Source organism: Cibotium barometz, chromosome 45 (assembly GCF_041138505.1).
Source record: "Cibotium barometz isolate CiBa-2024 chromosome 45, ASM4113850v1, whole genome shotgun sequence".
Lineage (NCBI taxonomy): Eukaryota > Viridiplantae > Streptophyta > Polypodiopsida > Cyatheales > Cibotiaceae > Cibotium > Cibotium barometz.
In genome coordinates, this window is record NC_141090.1 from 555,433 (window position 1) to 580,174 (window position 24,742).

General features: G+C 40.8%; 2 pseudogenes; both read right to left on the bottom strand.

Annotated features, from left to right (window-relative positions):
* Positions 1-10,259: 10,259 nt before the first annotated feature.
* On the bottom strand, positions 10,260-13,770 carry LOC147612295 (glutamate decarboxylase pseudogene; annotated as a pseudogene).
* A 2,741-nt stretch (positions 13,771-16,511) lies between these two features.
* On the bottom strand, positions 16,512-22,462 carry LOC147612296 (glutamate decarboxylase pseudogene; annotated as a pseudogene).
* Positions 22,463-24,742: the final 2,280 nt, after the last annotated feature.

Consider the following 24,742-nt stretch of genomic DNA (forward strand, 5'->3'; position numbering starts at 1 on the left):
TGGAATGTATGCCTCGTCTGATACACTTCGATTACCCTTAAGTCTCTCAGTGTTGAAATCCCTACATGAGGCTCCACACATCCATAGATCTTCTCGCCCATCTGACAATGTAACTCTTGAGCCCTCAGATGAAGCAGAATCAAACTCATCTATTGGAGATCTTGTTACATCACGATATGAGTGATTCCTTAGTTTGACCCTTGTGATGACAGAATCATGTCGGAGGTACAAATAATTGTATCCCCAATCTTGAATCATTTGAAATTGTCGCATGAATGGTCTACCCAATATCACTTCATAGTTTGGATGTTTTCCAAAATCCACTACTGCAAAGGTGTGCTCATATTCAATCCCACATGTGGTGACCAATATGTTCTCAAGCAGCCCAAGGGGATGTTCTAAGCTTCCATCTGCTAGCTGCAAGCGCATCCTGGTACTCCTAATAGCTGGTTTGCCCCACTTTTCCCAAATGGACCTTGTCACAATGCCCACTCCTGCACCACTATCAAGTATTGCAATTGAAGATACTTTTTGCACTTCTAATGGGAGGGTAGCATTTCCCTGATCGTCCTCACAAAATTTTCCTACTTTGTTGATAGGAACTGGCATTACATGCTTTGTCTCAGGGTGTATAGTACACTCATGGTGACCCTTTTGTAGCAATACCTGCTTTGACAAACATGTGGCAATATCATTCCACAACTCAGGTCGAATTTTTATCAAATCAAGCAAAGGTAAGGTACAAGCCACTGGTGCTGACAAAATAGCTTGCACCATACTCATATCTTTCTCCTTTGTCAACCTTTTATGCATGGAGAGTATCCTCAAGGTTTGAGAACAGTTCTCATATTCTCCCAGATATGATGGTAAGGTTTTCATTGTATGCTTACTTCTAGGAGAAACAATTGTTTGAACTTCCTCCTGGATGCTTGGGCGTCTAAAGTTGTTTTCCGTGCCTCTGGTAAAATCCACCTCAGAGAATGGAGGCGAACTAATTGAAGACATGTTCTCATGAACTTTCTCATGAACTGCGGCCCACATCTCATTTGCCATGTCCTCATTAGCATCAATAACTTCATCATTGCATGGGAAGACAAGGCTAGGTGGTGGCAGATTACCCCCTTTCAAGTGGGTGTCAATTGGTGCAGACCTTTCGCTATGAGCTTGTGAAATGAGCTCACTTTTCATTTCCCGACTTGATGACACTTCTGGTATGGTTTCTAATGTTGGCTTAAGAGAGGTTGGGCCCCGAGGAATAGGTGGTGGTGGTCCCTCAAGTATTGACTGAGCTTCCCTAATGAGTTGCTGATGTACAGCTAGATTGATCTTCTCCTCATGAGGGTTTGGGTATTCTTGAAGCTTCTTGGGTAGCTCAGATAAAGCTGCAATGCGACTTCTATGAGCATCAATGATGGCCTCTAGAGTCTCATTCACTTTATCCACAAAAACAGAACCCCCAGAACTAACCTCAGTCGTACTAGCCTCATCTTGTTTAGCACTAGGCTCAGGTTGAGGTTGATGTTCCTCATGCACTTCTTGGGATGTAAAAGTTTTATCCCTCATGTTTTGTTTAGAGGCTTCTTGAGAACTAGTGGATGCACTTTTAGTTTGCTTGTTTCGGTTCTTCTTCCTCCGAGTGGTTTTTTTTCTATTGGACTGTAGGGTCTTGTCCACTAGTTTTGTCTTTGCATCCCTAGTTCGAGGTGTCTCATCAGTCTGTATTTCGGCATTTCGTGTCTGTGATCTAGTCATGACTCTAAGTGGCACGACATCCTCATTCTCAGATGAAGGTGGTGATGGAACTGTGCCTACAAGGTTGAGTGAGACCTTTGGTTGAGAGGTGCCTTCCTCATGTGGTTTCAGCAGACAATCCTTTGGGAAGTGTTCTACACAACACCCTAGACAATATCTTTCAATTGGTGAAAACTGTTGTACTGTTGTATTGGACCGAGATGCTTGCCCTGAGCGATGTGGACAATCACGAGCCCAATGGGGTTCTCCGCACTCATAACAGGGGCCCATTGGTTTGGCCTCTACTTTCCTTGGCTGCCATTGACCTGAGGGGCCTGGAGTCCTAGGTTGGTAGCCGCCTAGCAACATTAAAGAGTTTTGTTCCCCTGGTTGAACGTCCAGTGCTGGGCTTGGGTATGCAGGACTTTCAAAGATATTTTCTTTGGATGAATATGATGCGTATTCCTCCTCCACATAGCCCGGGTTTATTAAGTCTCTACACATATTTGAATTGTCGTAGTCGACAACCCTCACAGGAGCAGTCCCTGGAGCAGGAGGTTGAGCACCAAGAACAGGTCGTGCTTGCTCTTGTGCCATCGGTGGCTTACATTCAAAATTAGTATACTGTTGATACATTTGTGGAGCCACTCCACCCCTTGGCTGCTCACGTTCCTGTCTCATTCTCGCAATGCGAGTACATTCCTGTGTGGTGTGGGTAAAGTTCCAAGCACAGGCTTGGCACCACTTTTTTGTGGGTTGGTTTGTGACTAGAGGAGAAAAGGTGTTACAATCCTCTGTTTTATGGTTACCGCCACATGCTCCACAAAGATGAGGACCTGTAGGAAGTACACTCCTCATTCTCTGCTGCTGTTGTTGTGGCTGCAAGGGTGGACGATAGGTCTGCCCCAATCTCCTTAGTACTAGGTTAGCTATCTGGTCTGGATTTACTAGCGCGCTAGACCCTGAACTTTGGTCATCTCCCCACTGATCTCTAGGTTTCACCTCTGGGCCAGAACCATCTTGGAATTTGAAGTTATCGGTGAAATCCATAGCATCATGGCAACATTCATTGAAATTTGTATGTTTCTTCGCATAGAGATGTGTATGCAGTGTTGAATTTTTGAGTCCTTTTAAGAAGAGAGAAATTAATCGACTTTGGGCGGGCTTCTCATCCTCTGGGCAACGATTAATGTACTGCTTCATTCTATTTACACAGTCCCTAACACTCTCATTCTCGCCTTGCTTGAAAGAGTAGATGTGTGCTACCGTGTCATGTTGAATTCCCATCAAGGAAAAAGTAGCAATGAATCTCTCTTCCAAAACTCATAAAGAAGATTTGTCTGAAGCCTCTAATACCTGAAACCAAGCAAGGGCTTTTCCCTCAAGAGTGAGTCCAAATCCTTCAATTTGAGTATGCTTATCAGCCACTTGCTTAGCTCGAACTGCTTGCCTAAATGCTGCTACATGATCGTATGGATCTCCCGACCCTTCATACTTCTTTACCAGTTTCTGAAGAGTTGATGGCCTTACTTGTCTTGAATACTCATCATAGGGCCTACGGCCTCTTACTCTCAGTGGGAATTGTTCCTCTCCTGCAAGCTTCTCAACTACCACCACATGAGCTAGAGGAAGATCCAGCTGTGGCAATCTAGTTGTGGCATAATATCCCTCTAACAAGTCCTTATAGACCTCTTGAAGTGGGTCATCCTGTAAGACCTTTGTCACTGGAATTTGTCGTACAAACTCCCATTGGCTTTCAGCCCCCTGATCCATTTTACTCTTGCCTTTCCTATCCCTTTCCAAATTTAGATCTACAAGAAGTAAATCATCTATGGATGGTTTTGAGGACTGGGCATTGGATGGTCCAGGCATGTCCGGCTCAATGAGCCAGTCATTTCTAGACTCCCTTGCTCTGGAAAGTTCTGATAAGTCTAAGAACTCGGTTTTAGAGAGCTCCCCTAATTTGTCTACCTTTTCTGGATGGTAGGTGACTTCGTAGCGAACACCATCTCCACCCATGTACATGTTACCCTGGTCATTGACTAGAGGTGCTCTATCAAGTTCTGAGAAAATATTTGCGATCTTAACAAGATACCGTTGTTGTGGATCCCTAAAGATCTCAGCTCCTTGAGCATTTGTGTAGACATATTGGAGTCTCACATTGAGTGTTAACCCCATGGTGTCAGCTTCAAATGGATTAAAGGATCTTGTAGGTGTTCTATTTGGGGCTATGGGATGACTATTTGTTGGCCCTAGATTGTCCATGGACAATGAACTAGTTGTTCTAGAGGAAAGGGTATCGGATTGGGATTCAGAATGGGTTTCAGCAATATCTGCTAAATTTCCTACCGCGATTGGGTCCCACTTTCTTGCGTAGGTACTCTAGAAGGTGCCCTAGGCCCTATGGCAGAATCTACAAGACGTCCCGACCGCAAGTGCATAAGGTCAAATTTTTTTGGTTTTTTTATGTGTTTTTGTTTTGTTTTGTTTTTTTTAAATAATATATATATATATATATGTATATATATATATATATATATATATATATATATATATATATATATATTTTAACCTACCTAATCACTAAATGCAACTAAAAGGAGTATGTGTGGCGTAACTATCTATCCTATTTTTTTATTTTTATTTAATTATGATTTTTTTAAATGATTTTATGTTTTTTATGTTTTTATTTTTTTAAATTTACACAAAAATTATGAATCACACTAAAAAAAATACTAATTATGCACAAAGTTACAAAAATTAAAAAATGCAGGTTACACTAATTATGCAAAAAATTAAAAAAATGAAGAATTACAAAATATGCAAAAAAATAGACTCCTAAAAAACACTTAATTTATAGAATTTTTTATTTTTTATTTTTTTTAATTTTCTTTAGTTTTCTTTTGTTTTTTTCTCTTTTGTTTTGTTTTGTTTTTGTTTTTTTGGTTTGTTTGTTTGTTTGTTTGTTTTTTAACTAATAAATTTCGTGCCTAATTACAAAAAATATGAATTTACTAATTATGCAACAGGCTCCTCATGTGTGACCTTGTTCGGTGCACAATTGTTGAAGTACAATGAGAAGTGAGGAACAAGACTTAATTAGACACATACTAGAAGAGGTAATGAGGAGACACAATATGAGAAAACACAAACACAAGCGCATGAGTCACTTTACATATATATGGTAGATATGCTTACTAAATTAGAACATCGCCATCAAGACCCAAGGAAACTACAAGATTGAGGTTCGCTCTAACATATTGGAAACTCTATGGCTCCATGTACTAATATGCTACTATCTGTCACAACATATCCGATATCTCTCAATATGCCTTACAAGTGAGCAAGAGAGCTCCTTATATACGAGATTTCTCACCCATACATTAAGAGATAGAAGAAGCATTCAACTTTGCATTTCCTAAGCAGCACAGATGTCACTACATGTGTCTCCTTGAATTATTTAATCAAAGATTTGTTGACTTGGAAGATAGGCTCAACCCCACCTTGAGCCCACATAAAGAACCATCGAGGAAACATGTAAAATTTATCCTTAGCCCACATATGACTTCTTTCTAAAAGGATCCTTCTCTGTTATGCATACTTCCACACTACTCCACATGCTCTCCACATGCCTCCACAAGGTTGGCATATGTTATGCATCTTGTTTTACTAGAATTATCATTCCATGTAGACATAAGGCCCACTCCTATTTTATGACTCATCACCCATTCTATATACATTTAGCACTATAATCCATACCAATGTATTTATAAAGAATACACATGGTATTTACAATGAATACTCATTCTCACACTCAATAGATATTATTATATAGAAACCCTTAGAATCCTTCATGTGAAATAAGATATTTATAGCCAAATCATTATAATGCTATTGAAGATGAGCCGCCAAGCCATTGCCAAGCTACTAGTTTCTTGTACAAGCTTCCTCGTGAGAAATTATTCACATAATCTTAGCTTCTTATGCAAGACTTTTCTCAATAAGCATTATTGGTATACCAAATGCCATGTCTCACATGGATAATCAGCATACATAGATATTATACATTACAATAAAGAAGCCTCAACAAAAGGAAATTTTTGATATTACAGTCTCCTTAAATAATTCTTAAATCAAAGAGACCTTGACTTGAGGGGTAAGATCTAACCGCACTTTAAGCCCACATAAAGGCCCCTTATGCCTACACATGTTGGAAGTCTCCTTAGTCTACATAGGATTTCTAGAAGGATTCTTCTCTATTATGCATCCTTCCTCACTCCTCCATATGCTCTCCCCACACCATCCACAAGCTTGGCATATATTTGTCATCTTATTTTAATAGAGTTACCCAAGACATGTAGGTATAAGGCCTACTTTTATTTCCACATCACTAGACTAAACAGCCATACCAAAGTATTTATAAAGCATACTTGTGACATTTTCAATAAATGTGCACATCGGCACATGAAATAAATCCATAGGAAATACAAAATATTTATCGGTGTAGTCACCAAAATCCCCCACATCGTCATTCCATTACGGGCGCATTGCAATCCTCTTGAACAGGTTTCCACTTTATTGTCATTGTTGCAAAACCACCAAAGTATATAAAAAAGTTAAAAATTAAAGATATTAAATTTCATTGTCATCTTCTCCCCCCTACAGATCCCCATGCTTCTCTTAGGGGTCTATTAGCCATGGTGTCTAAGGGTAAAATATCTTTAGCTTGTACGCATTGGCATATCCAAGAACCTCTTGGCCATTTGTATATTCCAAAAGATAGGTGTTGTTTTTTAACTTTTCCTTTACCGTAAAACAGAACCTTCGCAGTGTCAAAGCTTCTTATCTAGTCATTTCTCCACTCAAATCTCATGATGACCATGCTTCCTTGCTTCTTGAGTTCTCGCTTCTTCTTCTTCTTTGTGAGAGGTCGTACCTTGCCTTGTGCCATTGTTATGCTGCACCCAAATTTTGAATTACCTTGAAGCCATTCCTCATCTAAGATCTCAAGTTATACTAGGTGTTGGGCATGAGTTTCTTCTTCACTACTCAAGCATGTAAAAGATGTGTAGAGGCTTGTGATTTTCGATTCTATTGGCAGAATGGCCTCGACTCCATAAAGTAGCTGAAAGGGTGTGAAATCAAGAGAGAGCTTGTGAGTGATCCTATAAGCCCATAAGATCTCTAACAAATTCATATCCCACTTTCTCTCCATAGCATCCACTAGCTTCGACAATGATCTACAAAGCAATGCATATCCCACTTTCTCTTGCGTCCACTAACTTAGACAATGATCTACAAGTCTTTTCCACAAAACCATTGTATTAAGGATAATAGGGAGTTGACATGGCATGATTTGTTTTTAATCTATACCAAATATTCAATTAATTCATTCCTAAAAGACCTCCTTTCATCTATAAAGGATCTCTAATGGACACCCAAATAGGGAGTTGACATGGCATGATTTGTTTTTAATCTATGTACCAAAGATTCAATTAATTCATTCCTAAAAGACCTCCTTTCATCTATAAAGAATCTCTAATGGACACCCAAATCGGGCACATATTTAGACCTCCCTCCATCTTTAAGGATCTCTAATGAACGCCTAAATTAGGCACATACATACTCCCTAAGAAAGGATGCCATAGTCACTGCCTTATTGTTGACCTAGCCTTTGCTTCTGTCTACTTTGTTGCATAATTTGTGGACATCAATATGTAATACTTCCCATGTGAGGAGAGGGTAAGTGGACCCATAAAACCTAACCCCACTTTTCACTTAGCCCAATGTTGGGATATGGTTTAAGGGTCCAAGAACCAATTGCTTGGACAATTTCACATCGATACAATTAATAGACATCTTTGTTAAGTCGAGGCCAGTAATACCCTATGTTGAGGATCCTGTGAGTTGTGCAAAAATGAGGCAAAGTAACCTAAACATTTTTTTTGAACATTCAATCCATGGGGAAAGTAACCTTCATCCAAGTAATATTGAACCTCCTGGAGCTATAGCCATCTTGTGTCCATCAAGGCAAGAGTAGCCACTTTGAAAGAAGCCAAAGTTAGAGTAGCTAATTCATTAGCCCTTTGATTATCCTTCCTATTACCATGGATAAATTTACATAAGATAATAGCTTCTTTTAACTCCATTTTGCTTTGATGAAGTTCTTCCAAATTAAAACTCCTTGCCTTGTATTTCCCTTTCAGATGTCTAATGACCAATTGGAAATCCCCTTTGATCTCTATCTCTTTCACTTTATCCTTCAAACAATCCTCTAATCCATAAATTAATGCATGATACTTAGCCACATTATTTGATCGAGCATTAGGAAACTCCTTACCTCGGCCCATACCTCATTTCATTTACATCAAACAAACAATTCCCCCAGCTCCACATTACTTAGAGAGGCTAAAGGCTCCACATTACTTAGAGAGGCTAAAGGCTCCACCCAAATGAAGGATAGAAGAAGTTCGTGGTGTCTCCTGATTTTCACACATTTCTTCCTTTCTCTCTCTCTTTCTCTTCCTCCTTTCCTATGAGAAGATCTACAAGAGTGGCTCTAGTGGTTTTTTTCTATGGCAAACGTAAAGGAGAACTCTTGAAGTTCGCAAAACCACTTTGCAAACCACCTGCAAGATTTGATTTATAAACTCAAATTTCAAAGAAGGCTGGGAGGTGAGAAACAAGAAAGGGCAAGGAAAAAAATATGACCCAAATTTTTTCACTATAAACACATGACAAACCTTCTTTCTCTATCACACCATAATTCTCCTCTTCATCATTGAGTTGTCGGCTTGCATAGTAAATTGGTTCGTGCGTCCTTGCTCTCCCTTCTGTAGGAGTATTGCGCCCACTGAATTGTCGACACACTTAGATTTACATAGAAATCATCATCTCACCTTGGAGGTTTCCCAATTGGACTCTTGGCCCATGCATTATTTAATGTAAAAGATGAATCTCCTCTAGACCCCATTGAAAACACACATCCTTTTTTGTCAAAAGATTAATATACCATTTCAAAAAACATATCGACAAATCGTTGATAATACTTTGTCTTTCCCAATATCATTCTTACTCCCCTCACATTAGTGGTGGTGGGAGGGCTAAAATAGCTTGCACCTTCTCTAGGTCCATGTCAATTCCTTCTTCTAAGATAATTTGTCCCAAGAAAACCACCTTCTTCTATGCCAAGCAACATTTGCAAGGATTGCGACATCCCTTCTTACCTTCTTTGGAACTTGACTACAACTACACAAACCCATTCTGAATCTTTGATTGGAAAGATAAACCCTACTTCCATCAAATTAGTTACCTTTGTCTTGAGCACCTCTTCTTGCACTACCCCTAACCATGCCTTAGCCTCTGCACCATTAGCTTGGTTTTTGGGGTTTGAGGTCAATTGTGTGCTGCACTAAGGTAAGTCAGCATACCTGAGAATAGTTGTTTGCAAAAAAATTTAAAAAAATATCTAGCATTTGTAAGTATACTTTCCTTTCATTACTTGATTGGAATTAGTCATTATGAGAGAATTGGACTCAATTTCAAGCTTTTTTTCTCTAGAGAGAGAAAGGGTTTGGACCAATAGGAAGAGAGCCTCCGAATGGAACTTTTGATAATTAGATGTTTTTCATATATTCTTTATATGAATATATTATTAATAGAGAAAAACAAATTGCATTTGCAAAATACTTAGGCCACGCTTTATGTTTACAGCTCATTAATGTATATGAAAACTAGAGTGTTGTCAGCTCATTTAATAAAGATAGTTTTTCCCTCTAAAAATTCTTCAAATTTTCCAGCTCATTTAATGATTGGATTTCCCTCAAATAATTCCACACGTTTTTGAGGTTATCTCTTCTTTCATCTGCATTTGCTTTTTGAAGGTTATTGAGAGGTTATCTCTTCTTTTATCTTCTTGCATTTTGAAGGTTATCTCTTATTTCATCTGCGTTTGTGCTTGTGTTTGCTTCAATGGAAACAACATGTCTTAGGCTCCTTGCTCCTCTGTTAGAGCTATTACATTATACAACAGCTTTGATATGGATAATCAAAGATGGATTCCTATCACCATATCTATTGGTAGTTGGCACACAAGGAAGAGAAAAATGCAGTGAATTAGTTCATTGTACAAAGGTAGAGTTAAAGATTTTAAGCTATCTGACATAGGAGGAGTATTAAGGAAGTCCTTATATAGCATTCCTACATGCACTAAGAACTACATTGGCAATGTCTGCCTAATGGGGCATCTCACTCCATAGACCAAACTGTAAGTGAATGTTTTTTTTGGAAGGGTTTTACATTATGTTTACGTAACGTGTTTCATTTTTATACTTGCACTTACCTTGTATTTGTCTGTGCAGATATATATCCTTCAAACCTGGTAGACTGGCAACCTATAGATAGTATAGTAGGAATCTTTGATGCATTTCATGCTTCTATTGGTGAGCAGCTATACAAAGAAAGCTCAAGCAGGTCTTTGGCAAAGATGGGAGTTTTCTTTTATGACAAATTTTTCATAGTGTTATAAGTTATGGATCTTTGAAAGCATTACCACTTCCTTCATTTAAAAGTCTAGAATAGCCAATACCCACTGCAGAAACAAGTGAGTGCTTTTTAGATTAAAGATATACCAAGATCTGTAAAGATGTATGAGACCAAATGTAGTAAATTGCCAGGTGAAAATTGTTGTCTTTATGCCATTGCATGTTTTTGTTGACTTCTTTTATGACGAGGAGGTCAAAAAAGCATTATCAATGTTTATCTATAAATCAGAGAAATGTTTGGATTTCTTAGATAAAAAATGGGTTGTGAAAAAATTACTTGCAAAATCCAACAAAAGTCTATTGTCCATAAATTTATAATTGGCTCTCAGAATTTAATTGTAGCCTTTCATTATATGAGTTGGCATTATGTCAATGAAAATCTTGTAGCAATTGATCAGGACTTGGAGGATGACATTGAAAATTCATTGATCTTATTAAAGGTATGGTTTGAACATGTGTTCTTGACAATACTCAATATTAGATCAAACGTCTTCCTAAGTCAAGTGAGAACAGACTTGGCAAACGAAGAGGACCTACAAGTACTTGATGATTATGTATTCGAATGCAACAACTGTAAGTTCTAATGTTAACAATATGCCAATCACTCTAACCTTGAAAAAGTTTTGATTTCAACAATATGCCATAATCATTATTATTTACATACAACTGCCAATTCAAACATTTCAAATTTTTCTTCATATCGTTGTCATTACCACTTTGTGGCCCCATTTAGTTATACGTCTCTAGGTACTTTGCTAATGCATAATTTTGCACCTTTTTAACAAATAATTAGAATACAAAGTTGAATGATGGTTGTGTCAAATCACTGTAATGCAAGAAGATCATGAGGATTTTGTCCAATGGCCTCATATCGCATTGTTATGATCTTTCTTTTGTTTTTTGTAGTTCCAATGTCATTTAACATCAATTAATGCATTATTGTGCTATTAGGGTACATTTCTATTCAAATCACTACAATGCGATATGCTACCTCGAAGACCTCAGGCGTGATTATTTGGCGAGCTTTTTATCATGAGCTTTTTTGGAACTCCCCAATTTTTTGTGAGCTTTTTCAATTGAACCATATAAAATCATGGCCTCTTTTCCACTCTCATCTTTGACATCCCCAAGCTCATCCTCAAAACCAAGAATCTAGCCCTTGTGGATCTGGCCCATGCTACCAACACATATGCACACTATTGCAAGCCCATTTTGAATGTCCAGAGCACCTTCACTTGCATCATGAATATAAAACCCTACCAGACATACACTTGGAAACCTCATCCAATGGACAACTCCATTCAATCAAAGTTCACCCTTGAAACATGTCTACATGTGGCCAATTTAGGATTCCCTCTCCTCAACACTAGAATTGACCCTACTCGCCCCTTGTTCAGTCAAACCTCCAAGTAACCATTCACACCTTTCTTGCACAATCCTTGAACATGTACACCTTGCCTCATCCCAAATTGAAAAGAATAAGGCCATCAAAAGCACTTTGATCAAGCAGACCACAAATAGTCAAGAGTCCACACAATTCACAAATATGCACATTGATTAGGTTCAAACGTCCCCTTTTTTTGGGACGTTGTCGTGACGTGAGCGGTATTGCTGGGAAAGTACGAGACTTCTGGCTGTGAGAGTAGCTTTAAATCCAGCAAGAAAACACAAACACATAGCTCTTCAAGGAGCATAAGACATCTCCATTTTTTATGAAATATACAATTCACTTTAATACATCCCCAAATTTAGCTTGATGATTGCACATAAATTGTGTATCAAGAGCATGTCCAGTTCCAAGCATAGATCTCCTGACTCCTTTTTCCAAATGCCTCAAACCAATCACATTAGGCATAACACATTCTACAAATGATTTCCATATACATGTGACCATTCACATCACATATTTCATATATTGCCAACTCCATCATTTCAAGATATCTCTTGATTTCATGAAAACCTGCTTTTCAAATTCCAACAACTCACAAAGCAAAAGATGACATATGGCATATGTACAACATATTCATGTGATTTTAGAAAACTCCATATCTAGCAATCCAAAATCCAACCGAGTAGAAAATAAAATCCAAATTCCAGGAATCTTTGTATTTTGATGCCTTCTTATTCCAAGACTCTCCAAAACAACAAAAAAAACTACCCAAAGTCTTCCCCAAAAGCCTTAAAGGGGTAGTGTATTTATCCCAAGGCTATACGATTTTTTTTTGAAAATTGTAAGTAACAAAAACAACTAGAATACTTATCTTTGAGTTAAAAAAAAAAGCGAATGCTCGAATTTTTGCTTTTTCCTTACTTCGCTTCACTGCAGTATGCACCCAAACCAGTATTCATCATGTATAGTAGGATTTTTTAAGATCATCTCCCTCAATAGCGCTTCATTTCTCCTTTAATTCTAACCCCAAGATGCCCTTTACAGTAGCCGTTCTTAAGATTTTTCAATCACTAGTCAATTTTTGCTCTGGTTCTCATTTTCCTGCACACCCCCTGATATGCACCGTTTTTCTGTTTTTTCTCTCTTTCCCCGCAAGAGATTCAGGCTCCTCCTTTTGCAGCTAAAATTTCGAGTTTCCCCCGATTCGAATACACTGCACCTCCTTTTTTTTAGCTTATTAATCGGAAATTTCCTCTTTCGCATGCCACGCAAGCTGCCACCTTGCGTCTGCGCCGCTAAGGTGCAGCTGAAGTCCTCTCCGATCACCACCCTCAGTAGACTCACATGCTGTGCATCCGGAGCCATAGTGTAGGCAGGCACAATCCAGCCATACCTGCGAAGGTTGTCTGCAATCTCATACTCATCGTGTTCGCTCTTGTCCTTAAGAGAGAATGCCACCACTGGCACGCCCACCTCCTTTGACAAAATATCAAACCTCCCAGTCTTGAGAATCCCGTCACACATCTTGGCATTGGAACGGCAATTGTCCATTATACTCTTGTAACCCTCAAACTCTAGACGGATGAGTTGATAGTACTGTGCAATGATTTGGCTAGCTCCTTTGGAGAAATTGAGAGTGAAGGTGAGCTGGTCTGCCCCAAGGTAGTTCACGTGGAAGATGAGCTCCTCTGGCAGGTCTTTCTTGCTCTTCCATATTACCCACCCAATCCCTACGTACACGAGGCCATACTTGTGACCACTCACATCGATGCTCCTCACACATGGTAACCTAAAATCCCACTCTATCTCCGGGTACAAAAATGGTACCACAAAACCACCGCTGGCCGCATCCACATGAATTGGAGTGTCCCATCCTGTTTCCTTGTTCTTTTTCTCAAGCAGATCATTCAAACGCTTCACATCTTCAAACTCCCCATTGTATGTGGAACCTAGAATCGTGCACACACAGATGGTGTTCTCATTCACTAGCTGGACTGCCTTCTCAGGATCCATCACATAGTATCCATCTCTCAGCCTTGTTCTTAATTCAGGGTGGTGGAAATGAAAGCCACCACCCAAGACCTTTCCCTCCATTAGCTTCATCATTGCCTTATTAATGCCCAGGCCAACCCCCAGCCTCCAACAGTGCATCTCATCATACAAAACCAGAGCCTCCTTGTTTTGCTCATTCCGAGTAAGAACAAAAATCATGGCATTCCAAGACACGATATCTCAAAAGGGCATTCTTCAAAACCAATCCTTACATCATACATGCTCTCACATTTCCATACATGTTGAGAAGGGTGTTCCCTACTACAAGGTCTACCATAAGCATAAAACTCCATAACTCACACCACACTCATGTACAGAGGCTTCAAGACCTGGCTCAGCCTCAGCTCGTCTTATTGAACCTCATTTACAATATGAACATATGTACTTAGGCATCATATAATGACTCAAGTCATGACACTTAATCCCATGCATCTGGATTTGCATTTAATGGCCTCATATGCATGGTTTCACACCATAGACGTGCCATGGCACGACACCCACCTCCTCTAAACCTGCACATCCTCTGGTATGTGCCAAATCATCATCAAGATCCACATATATCTGGATGTCGTCTTCATCTTCTACATTATTAGGGAGATCATCCTCTTCCTCTTCAGCCATATCCATGCTATCACTATCAAGCCTCTCATCCTGAGTCTCCTGTGAATCAAAAGGATCACTGTCATGCCTTCTTTTAAACATCTTGATCCTTTTGCCTGCTACAAGATTCTTTATCTCTGTTCCATCAAGCTCACACAGGGTATACGTGGCATTTCCATGCACATGTTTGACAATGTAAGGGCCAAACCATCTTTTTGCAAACTTTCTTTGAACAGTGAACTGGTTGTCAAGGCTACTATCATACATTAGGACCCAATCACCTTCTTCAATAGGTTTTGGCCGGAGTCTGTGTCTTCTATCAAATCTTTCTTTATTTTTCAACCTTGCATCTTTCAAACGAGCTTTAGCAAGCTCTACATCTTCAGGCCTCCTCTCCAGCTGCCTTATTCGCAATGCAAGGAGGTCTTCCCTGTTCAATCCTTCCACCCAGGGTAATACATTCCAAGTTGGAACTACTTCTTCAACTGGCATTACTGGCTTCTGACCATATATTAATTTTGCAGGCATGTATCCTGTCACTGAGCTATGAGTTGTACGGTCAGCCCACAAAGCATATGGTAGCAACCTTGGCCATTCTCGTACTCTTCCTTTGCATGCCTTAGCCAAAGCTTTAATGATTGGAGGATGTCCTCGCTCACTTTTACCATTGCCCTCAGGGTTGTAAGCACATGTTAGGGCTAATTTGATGCCAATTCTAGAGAAGAATTCCTTTTCTTCTTCAACATCTAGCTCACCTCTGTCAGCTGTTATTTTGCCAACACAACCATACCGGCAAATCACATCTTCCAAGAGAAATTTGCATACTGTTTCCATACTCTTTGTTCTAAGAGCACGCCCTTCCACCTGATTTGTCAAATCTTCTCTTGCAAGTGCTATATACCGCATCTGCCAAATTCCCAAAGGCATTGTAACTAGATCCACTACCCATTTGTAGTGCATGGCAGGTGGGTAGGTTGGTTGCAAGCCATCACGATGTCGCACATTTGAGTACATTTGACATACCATGCATGTTTCCACATATTGGGAAATATCCTTGTACATTCCTTTCCACCAATATCTTTCCTTTATTTTGGTAAAGGTGGCCCACACACTTCGATGTCCAGCCCAGAGACTCTCATGGAATTCTTTCATGAGCTCCCCTTGAGTTTCTTTATCACATATGACTCTCTGTGGCATAGCATTCCTCTGCTTAGGATGCTTCCACAGGTACCCATCCTTTAGAAAATACCCATATGCTTTTCTACAGATCCTCTTAAATTCTGAGTCAGACCAATTTTCCTGTCTTGTCAAAGTACTCAAGTATTGACCAATAAGCAACCAATCTCCTTCATACATTTCCTCACTAAAAGACTCAAGTGCATTTGATAAGCAAGTATGGTCCCCTTTTGCATATGCAGTAGTATAGAATCTTGTACCTACATCATCAATGTCACTAATCATCCCTTCTTCATCTTCATACCTTGCTCTTGATAGCATATCTGCAACTGGGTTATCTTTTCCTGCAATATGCTCAAACTCAGGATTTAGTGACTTGATATAGGCAATCCACCTAAGCATAGCGATATCTGGAGTGGTGCAGCTTGCAATCATCCCAAGGAGTGGCAAGCAATCAGTTTCCACAAGTACAGATGCCCCAATAAGATATTCTTTTTCACATTTTAGAGTAGTGACTATTCCCCATAACTCCCTCTTGATCTGCGGATATTTTCGCTGACGAATGCTTAATACCTTTGCTCCAAATCTGATTACATATCTGTGATCATCCTCATCATCTTGCCCTACTGCCCATCCTATCCCAGTAGGACTAGTATCAACTGTAACAATCACAGGCCTGCCACACTCATAATCTGCCTTCCTTAGAGTAGGTGATGATTGGAGCAGATATTTCAGCTTTCGCATAGCTTTAGTATGTGCTGCACTCCACAAAAATTTTTGATTTTTCCTCAAAAGTTAATAAAGAGGATCTGCTACATGTGCATAATGCGGGATCCATATAACATAAAAGACACATGCACCAAGAAATCTCCTCAGCTCTGTAACATTAATGCATATCTCTTTCATTCTTTGTATTGCATCTATCTTGGCTGGACAAGGTCGGCGTCCATTAGTACTACAAAGATGCCCCACGATTAGCACTTCACCAACCCCAAATACTGATTTCGATCCAGTAAGATTCACCTCTTCAAGCCTGGATAGAATCATATCACAATCTTTTATATGATTTGCCACGAACTTGCGGCACCCCTTCGAATCCAAATCCCCATCTTTATCTTTCTCATCACAGCCTTTTATTGGCACATCATCCAGAAAAGGCATAGTTATTTGTGGTATAAAGTCTCGTAAGACTTTATTCATTTCATTCATCATATGCGCCACTGAGTTGGTGGCTCCCTGTGGTAAGATACACATTCTTACCAATCCCAAAGGAGTTTTCATTGTTGTCAAGTCCCTGCTTTGTATATCCAGCTGAAACTGATCATATCCTGAATACAGATCACCCATAGAGTATATAGCTTTCCCTGCAAACGCTTCTGCAAACTCGTCCACAATCGGACCTGCTCCCACATTCCTGATTGTGACCTTGTTTACAGGTTGCATGTCTTGAATGAAGCGTAATGTTCCATTTTTCTTTGGCACGGTAAACCATCTGTTGGAATATGGAGCGCATGATGGCTCCAAAATTCCCATCTTGATCTTTTCTTTTAGTAATTCCATCAGCTTTGGCAAGAGAGCCTTTGGTACTGGAATCGGCCCCGCAGGTTCCAGGGCACATGTGGAACAGTGAAGATCACCATTGGTGCTATTATGCTTGGATCAACACAGCCTATCTCATGCGGCTGAAAAGCAAAGGCCTTCCCATGTTTTACAAGCATCTCCTCAAAGCATTCCCTTTCAACTGGCAACAGCAAATCCTTTTCACCAATCTTCAGCTCTTTTAGGGTTTCCTGTGTAAACTTATGCCCAATTTTCTTCGGATCTCTGAGATTCGGTTGCGTAGAGGCTTCATCTAATTTCTCCTTGCTTCCTGGTGGCAAGGGCAAGGCAACTGGTTTCACCTTCTTTGCAACCATTTTATACTTTGTATCAACATGAGCATCCATCTCACAATTCATGTTTTTACATTCCATCCCCTCAAATTCCCGGATTATATCATACATCCCCACAGATGACACCTCTATCATCTCATTTCCACCCTGTAAGCATGCTCTTTCCATAGCAAAAAGTACACCCATAGTATCCACAAATGACACCTCATCAAGCACCCCTGAAATAAACTCATTCTTCTCCAAAAGACCACACTGCTCAAGACTTTTTTGTTTATTTTGTACATGTCGACGCATGCCACACTTCAAATCCTTGCTTTTTACAAAGACCAGTGACCCATAGCTAGAAAATCCCTGAAAATTTGCTGAAAAGTTATTTACATTGATTGAGTCCTGCGAGAACTCATTTTCCCTTGTACCATTGGAATCCCGCTTTACAATGGCACCTGGCCAAAATCCCTCATCTCCCTGTAGTTCATGAATTCTCTGTTTATCTTTGGGAGTGACTGTGCTCGAAGAGACTCACGGTTCCTTTCATGGTTAATACAAACTGTCAAAAACTGAACAGCTTTCTTGCCATCTTTACTCCTTATTCTTGCATATGCTGAGCCATCATCCAAAACTTTTGTTTCCATCCTCACAGCTGTAATGTAGGGTTGCCCAAGGATAAGGGGATACGATGACATCTCTTGAACAAAGAAGTTCTGATCATCTTTCACATCCCTTATAGTTACCCTTACATTTGGGAAGGCTGCATAGAGCTCTCCAGATGAGCTATTAGCTGCTTTAATCATCCACCCATGATCTACATCCGTTGGCCACTTACATTTGTTGTAGAGATTTTTAGCCATAAGATTTATTTCAGACCCATGGTCGATTAGAGCGACATACGGCTCTTCCAAGTCACCTATCTTGACAAGGGTTTCAATGGTGGCCCTTGCCCACCAATGGCTCCTGGAGTAATGACTCTTTGTAAGAACTTCTTTTTCATCATCCTCATCGACAAAGCGCACTTGTCGTGCCCCTTCAGCAGAGTGATTACATTCCACCACATTCTCTCTCTTCCTTTTGCTGTACCTGTACTCCATGAGTCTTGGAAGTGCTTGCCTCCCCTTGTGATGGAATAGATTCAATTATGGACTGCCTTTTCCTTCGTATAATATCAATTATCTCATCATGGAATTCTTTCTTTGCAATCCCCAAGACTTCCCCTAGTGTAAATTCCACCCTGCTGTTTAGAATCCTCTCTTCAAGCACCTTTTTGAGATCTGTTGCGGCTTCAATATCAGATTGAAGCTTGTAGAGTGGACTTTTCCCTTTACCCTTCTCCTTCTCATGCTTCATTTTTGCTGGCACTTCTTCCATTGATACTTCCTGTGGAGGTCTGCTATGCGGTGGAGGCATATGTGATGGCCCAGGATCCTTCTTTTCACTACCACGAGTGACCCTTTTTGATGGCCCTCCTTCCTCGTTTTCCCTCTTACGCTTTTCCTCTACCTATGCCTCATTATTCTAGCATTTTGCAATGTAGGCATGAATAGATAAAGAATCCACAGGCTCTTCCCAGCTAGTCTCAAGACGTATACAGTCACCTGCCTCATGCAAAGCCTGCTTAGACACTTTCTTTGACGCAATTAGTTCCATTGTTGATGGCCAAAAATCTTCATTCTCATAATCTTCATCATTCTCAGATTCCTGCTTTGATTGGCCAACCTTTAACCCATAGGTTGCTGCCTCAACCATAGAGATGGCATGGCTAGCAGCCATATCCTCAACCAGCTTTTTTTCATCCCTCCTTTCCCAAAGTTTGTGCTTAATGGAAGACCAGTCTCTGTAAGGTGGATTTTCCCATCTTTGAAAAACACAAGTTGATTTCTGAGGGCTTCCTTATAGCTAGCACAGTCTTTCTTTGCATGTTCTGGGTCATCACACCATATACATCTGAATGTAAACCCTTCTTTGTTTTGAGGCCTTTGCATAGAAGCCTGCCCTAATGGTAGCCCTTTTTCTTCAATCCTAGACATCTTCAGTTTTAGGTCTCGCATGCCCTTAATAAGCTCATCCATCGGCCCTTCCAACTTTTGGGATTGCAGCAGCTGGTTTTGGTAGATTCTCAGGGGTAACAGCAATTATAGGAGTTGCCGAGCTCATCACCATTTTATCCCTCCTTCGCTGCCGCTTTGCTAGCATGGTGACCGCATCCTCGACATCATTCCAAACATTCTTTAGCCCCTGCTCTGTATCCTTATCCTCAAGGAGAATTTCCAGTTTTTCTTGGAGATCTTTCCTAGCTGCTTGTAAGAAGAGCTCTGTTTTTTCCCTATCCAAGGTTGTGCGCTCAATCCTTGACAGCTGGGCATAACGCATCTCAAACTCTCTTAGCAACTCTGTGGCAGAAATTCCCATTTTGGGTTTTGTGACCCATTCCAAGAAAGTTCGTTTGGTCACCCGCTCGGAATCCTCCATGAAATAATCATCCTTCAAAGCAAGCTTGAACTCCTCCCAATTCTTGCCACCATGTGCTGCCTGTAATCCTCTTATGCGCTCTCTTATTTAAGGAACACATACCAGCTCAAAGCTTCGAACCATATCCTCCTCAGTCACCCTGTTTAGCTCCATTTCGTTTGTGTAATTGCGCAGGTACTTTGTGATGTCCTTACCATCAAATTGATCCACCTTTTTCACAATTGACTGCAGTGCTTTAGTCGTGGAAATTTGCCCCCTCTCAGCAGCTTGCTGCTGTTGCATATACATAGTAAACATCTGAAACATTTGCATAACCCCGGGGTCAAAATGAACCCCCTGACCCTCATGATTCTCAGCCATAGCTTCCCTGTGTATTTCACCAACATCTCACCCCAGCAGTTTCACGTCGGGTTCACCAAAAAGCCTGTTGTGACGTGAGCGGTATTGCTGGGAAAGTACGAGACTTCTGGCTGTGAGAGTAGCTTTAAATCCAGCAAGAAAACACAAACACATAGCTCTTCAAGGAGCATAAGACATCTCCATTTTTGATTAAATATACAATTCACTTTAATACATCCCCAAATTTAGCTTGATGATTGCACATAAATTGTGTATCAAGAGCATGTCCAGTTCCAAGCATAGATCTCCTGACTCCTTTTTCCAAATGCCTCAAACCAATCACATGTAGGCATAACACATTCTACAAATGATTTCCATATACATGTGACCATTCACATCACATATTTCATATATTGCCAACTCCATCATTTCAAGATATCTCTTGATTTCATGAAAACCTGCTTTTCAGATTCCAACAACTCACAAAGCAAAAGATGACATATGGCATATGTACAACATATTCATGTGATTTTAGAAAACTCCATGTCTAGCAATCCAAAATCCAACCGAGTAGAAAATAAAATCCAAATTCCAGGAATCTTTGTATTTTGATGCCTTCTTATTCCAAGACTCTCCAAAACAACAAAAAAAAACTACCCAAAGTCTTCCCCAAAAGCCTTAAAGGGGTAGTGTATTTATCCCAGGGCTATACGATTTTTTTTTGGAAATTGTAAGTAACAAAAACAACTAGAATACTTATCTTTGAGTAAAAAAAAAGCGAATGCTCGAATTTTTGCTTTTTCCTTACTTCGCTTCACTGCAGTATGCATCCAAACCAGTATTCATCATGTATAGTAGGATTTTTGAAGATCATCTCCCTCAATAGCGCTTCATTTCTCCTTTAATTCTAACCCCAAGATGCCCTTTACAGTAGCCGTTCTTAAGATTTTTGAATCACTGGTCAATTTCTGCTCTGGTTCTCATTTTCCTGCACACCCCCTGATATGCGCCGTTTTTCTGGTTTTTCTCTCTTTCCCCGCAAGAGATTCGGGCTCCTTCGCCTTTTGCAGCTAAAATTTCGAGTTTCCCCCGATTCGAATACACTGCGCCTCCTTTTTTTTAGCTTATTAATCGAAAATTTCCTCTTTCGCATGCCACGCAAGCTGCCACCTTGCGTCTGCGCTAAGGTGCAGCTGAAGTCCTCTCCGATCACCACCCTCAGTAGACTCACATGCTGTGCATCCAGAGCCATAGTGTAGGCAGGCACAATCCAGCCATACCTGCGAAGGTTGTCTGCAATCTCATACTCATCGTATTCGCTCTTGTCCTTAAGAGAGAATGCCACCACTGGCACGCCCACCTCCTTTGACAAAATATCAAACCTCCCAGTCTTGAGAATCCCGTCACACATCTTGGCATTGGAACGGCAATTGTCCATTATACTCTTGTAACCCTCAAAATCTAGACGGATGAGCTGATAGTACTGTGCAATGATTTGGCTAGCTCCTTTGGAGAAATTGAGAGTGAAGGTGAGCTGGTCTGCCCCAAGGTAGTTCACGTGGAAGATGAGCTCCTCTGGCAGGTCTTTCTTGCTCTTCCATATTACCCACCCAATCCCTACGTACACGAGGCCATACTTGTGACCACTCACATCGATGCTCCTCACACATGGTAACCTAAAATCCCACTCTATCTCCGGGTACAAAAATGGTACCACAAAACCACCGCTGGCCGCATCCACATGAATTGGAGTGTCCCATCCTGTTTCCTTGTTCTTTTTCTCAAGCAGATCATTCAAACGCTTCACATCTTCAAACTCCCCATTGTATGTGGAACCTAGAATCGTGCACACACAGATGGTGTTCTCATTCACTAGCTAGACTGCCTTCTCAGGATCCATCACATAGTATCCATCTCTCAGCCTTGTTCTTAATTCTGGGTGGTGGAAATGAAAGCCACCACCCAAGACCTTTCCCTCCATTAGCTTCATCATTGCCTTATTAATGCCCAGGCCAACCCCCAGCCTCCAACAGTGCATCTCATCATACAAAACCAGAGCCTCCTTGTTTTGCTCATTCCGAGTAAGAACAAAAATCATGGCATTCCAAGACACGATATCTCAAAAGGGCATTCTTCAAAACCAATCCTTACATCATACATGCTCTCACATTTCCATACATGTTGAGAAGGGTGTTCCCTACTACAAGGTCTACCATAAGCATAAAACTCCATAACTCACACCACACTCATGTACAGAGGCTTCAAGACCTGGCTCAGCCTCAGCTCGTCTTATTGAACCTCATTTACAATATGAACATATGTACTTAGGCATCATATAATGACTCAAGTCATGACACTTAATCCCATGCATCTGGATTTGCATTTAATGGCCTCATATGCATGGTTTCACACCATAGACGTGCCATGGCACGACAACGTGCGTACTCTTTGGTATATTGTGTACTCGAGAATGGATCGTTACTCATATTCTCTTTCTTTGGAATACTTGGTACACATATAATTTCATTGCACATGTATACTTTATGGGGACAGGTAGAAATTCATGCACACTCTCTCAATCAAATCATTATAGTAGGCACACCTACGATTTTTTTGGAGTAGAAAAAGATAACATAGAGATGCCAGTTGTCTTATTTACATCATTGCCTGGGGATAACATGATCGAAATTAGAACAAAGATACTACCAATATGGTCACCAACAGCTACAAAACGTAGCCACCGATGCCTAAGCATTCTACTAATCAAAATAATAGTACCACTCAAAAGTAAGTAACCAGTCACAGCGGCCAGCCTTTACCCAAACAAATGGACTTGGGTTGAAACCGTGACATCCTTGATTTGTGTGAGTAGTTCGGTTTATGTGAGTAGTGCAGTGCTTGAATTACATCCCCAAAGGGGCTTCCGAAAAAGAAGAAGTAAGTAACCGATAGAGAAATGTGAGGTAACTAAAATGTATAATTTTTTACCACTTGAAGATAAAGATAACACCAAATTTCAACTCTCCATTTTTGGTTTTCAATTGGGAGGAAAATACACTACTTCCGAGCAGTGGAGCATAACATGGCGCATAAAGAGATGCTCATATGATAATGAATTTTGAATTTTGCAACCAAAGTATTGCTAACGGATTAAGGCGTTGCAGAATTCGTAGTCTAGGTAGATCGGCTGGTAAGGCGTAGCTTTGTATTGTTTGTTGCGTACAGCAGGCCCCACCCCTAGCACCCAAAAAGCAGAGCTATTCGTGCCAGAACTGTTGGCCTCGATTGAAGATGGCTTTTCACTGGTAGAATTACTCTGTTGCTTGTGAGGACTCAGGAGTGAGAGCCTCGGATCATCGGGACGGTTCTTGTGCGATGTGGATGATACCCATGTCACACAGAGATCAGAGCCGCCCAATTGTCGCTCTATGATGATCTTCGACAATCACCACAACGATGCAAGCAGCGGTGCTTGACAGATCTGCTGCACTAGCGTCAGTCGAATTAATGCTCTGCAAGGGCCGCGGGGGGAGCGTGTGATCGGTCTCTTGTTGTTGTTGATGATGATGATAATCAACAGCAGCCTGCTCGGTGTCGATGGTGACCTTGCTTCGGCAGAGGGGACACGTGGAGTGGGTTTCGAACCACCTATCGATGCACGGCACGTGGAAGGAGTGCTGGCACGGAGGCAGCACCTTCACGACTTCCTCCTCTTCGAATTGGGCCAGGCACACCACGCAGCTCTCGCACTCATCAGCCATAGCCGATGATGAAGAAGTACTGCTGCGGGACGTATACTTGACTAATGGGATCATCTCGACCACCTCTTCCTCCAGCGCGCGAGGCACGGAATTCTCCAGGTAATACTGACTGAACGCATTTCTCCACGCTGGCGAGTTGGTTGTGATTTCCTCCTCCTCCTCCTCCTCCTCCTCGTGCTGGTGCTGCCGGTCTTTCCTCAGAACATACGACACCACCGTGAAGGCAACTCCAGCTGGGACTATAATTATGCAGGCAAGCAACGTGGCCGGTGACACGTACACTGCCGCGATGCCCCTAAAGAAGGCCAGCGGAAATAAGCAGCTGCTCATGCGCGGCGATGCTTTAAGATGTGCAAAACACACACACAGTGTGATGACAGACAGAAAATCGATAAGGTAGACACAGAACAGGAATGGGGGGTCTATGCTGCGATAGCGGTCACACAAGGCACATGATAAGCATGCCAAGAGTGGACGCAGCCGCTGACGAAGAGTCTCCACCAAGTGGCAAAATTTGATTGAGTCACGACTTTGATCTGGTCTACATGTCATGAGTATCCGAAACTTCCTCTTTTGATCTTCATACACGACTTCCGGGCCTACCTTCGGACCTACCCCCAGGAACGAGATATTCTTCTTGGGGGGCTCTCTTGTACTAAGATCGTAGTGGTATTTAATTAATACAATTACGATGAATTTAATTTGGTTTGGAATATGTAAAAAATTTGAGTTAGAGGGTTCTCTAACTCAAATTACGATGAATTTAATTTGGTTTGGAATATGTACCATGTAAAA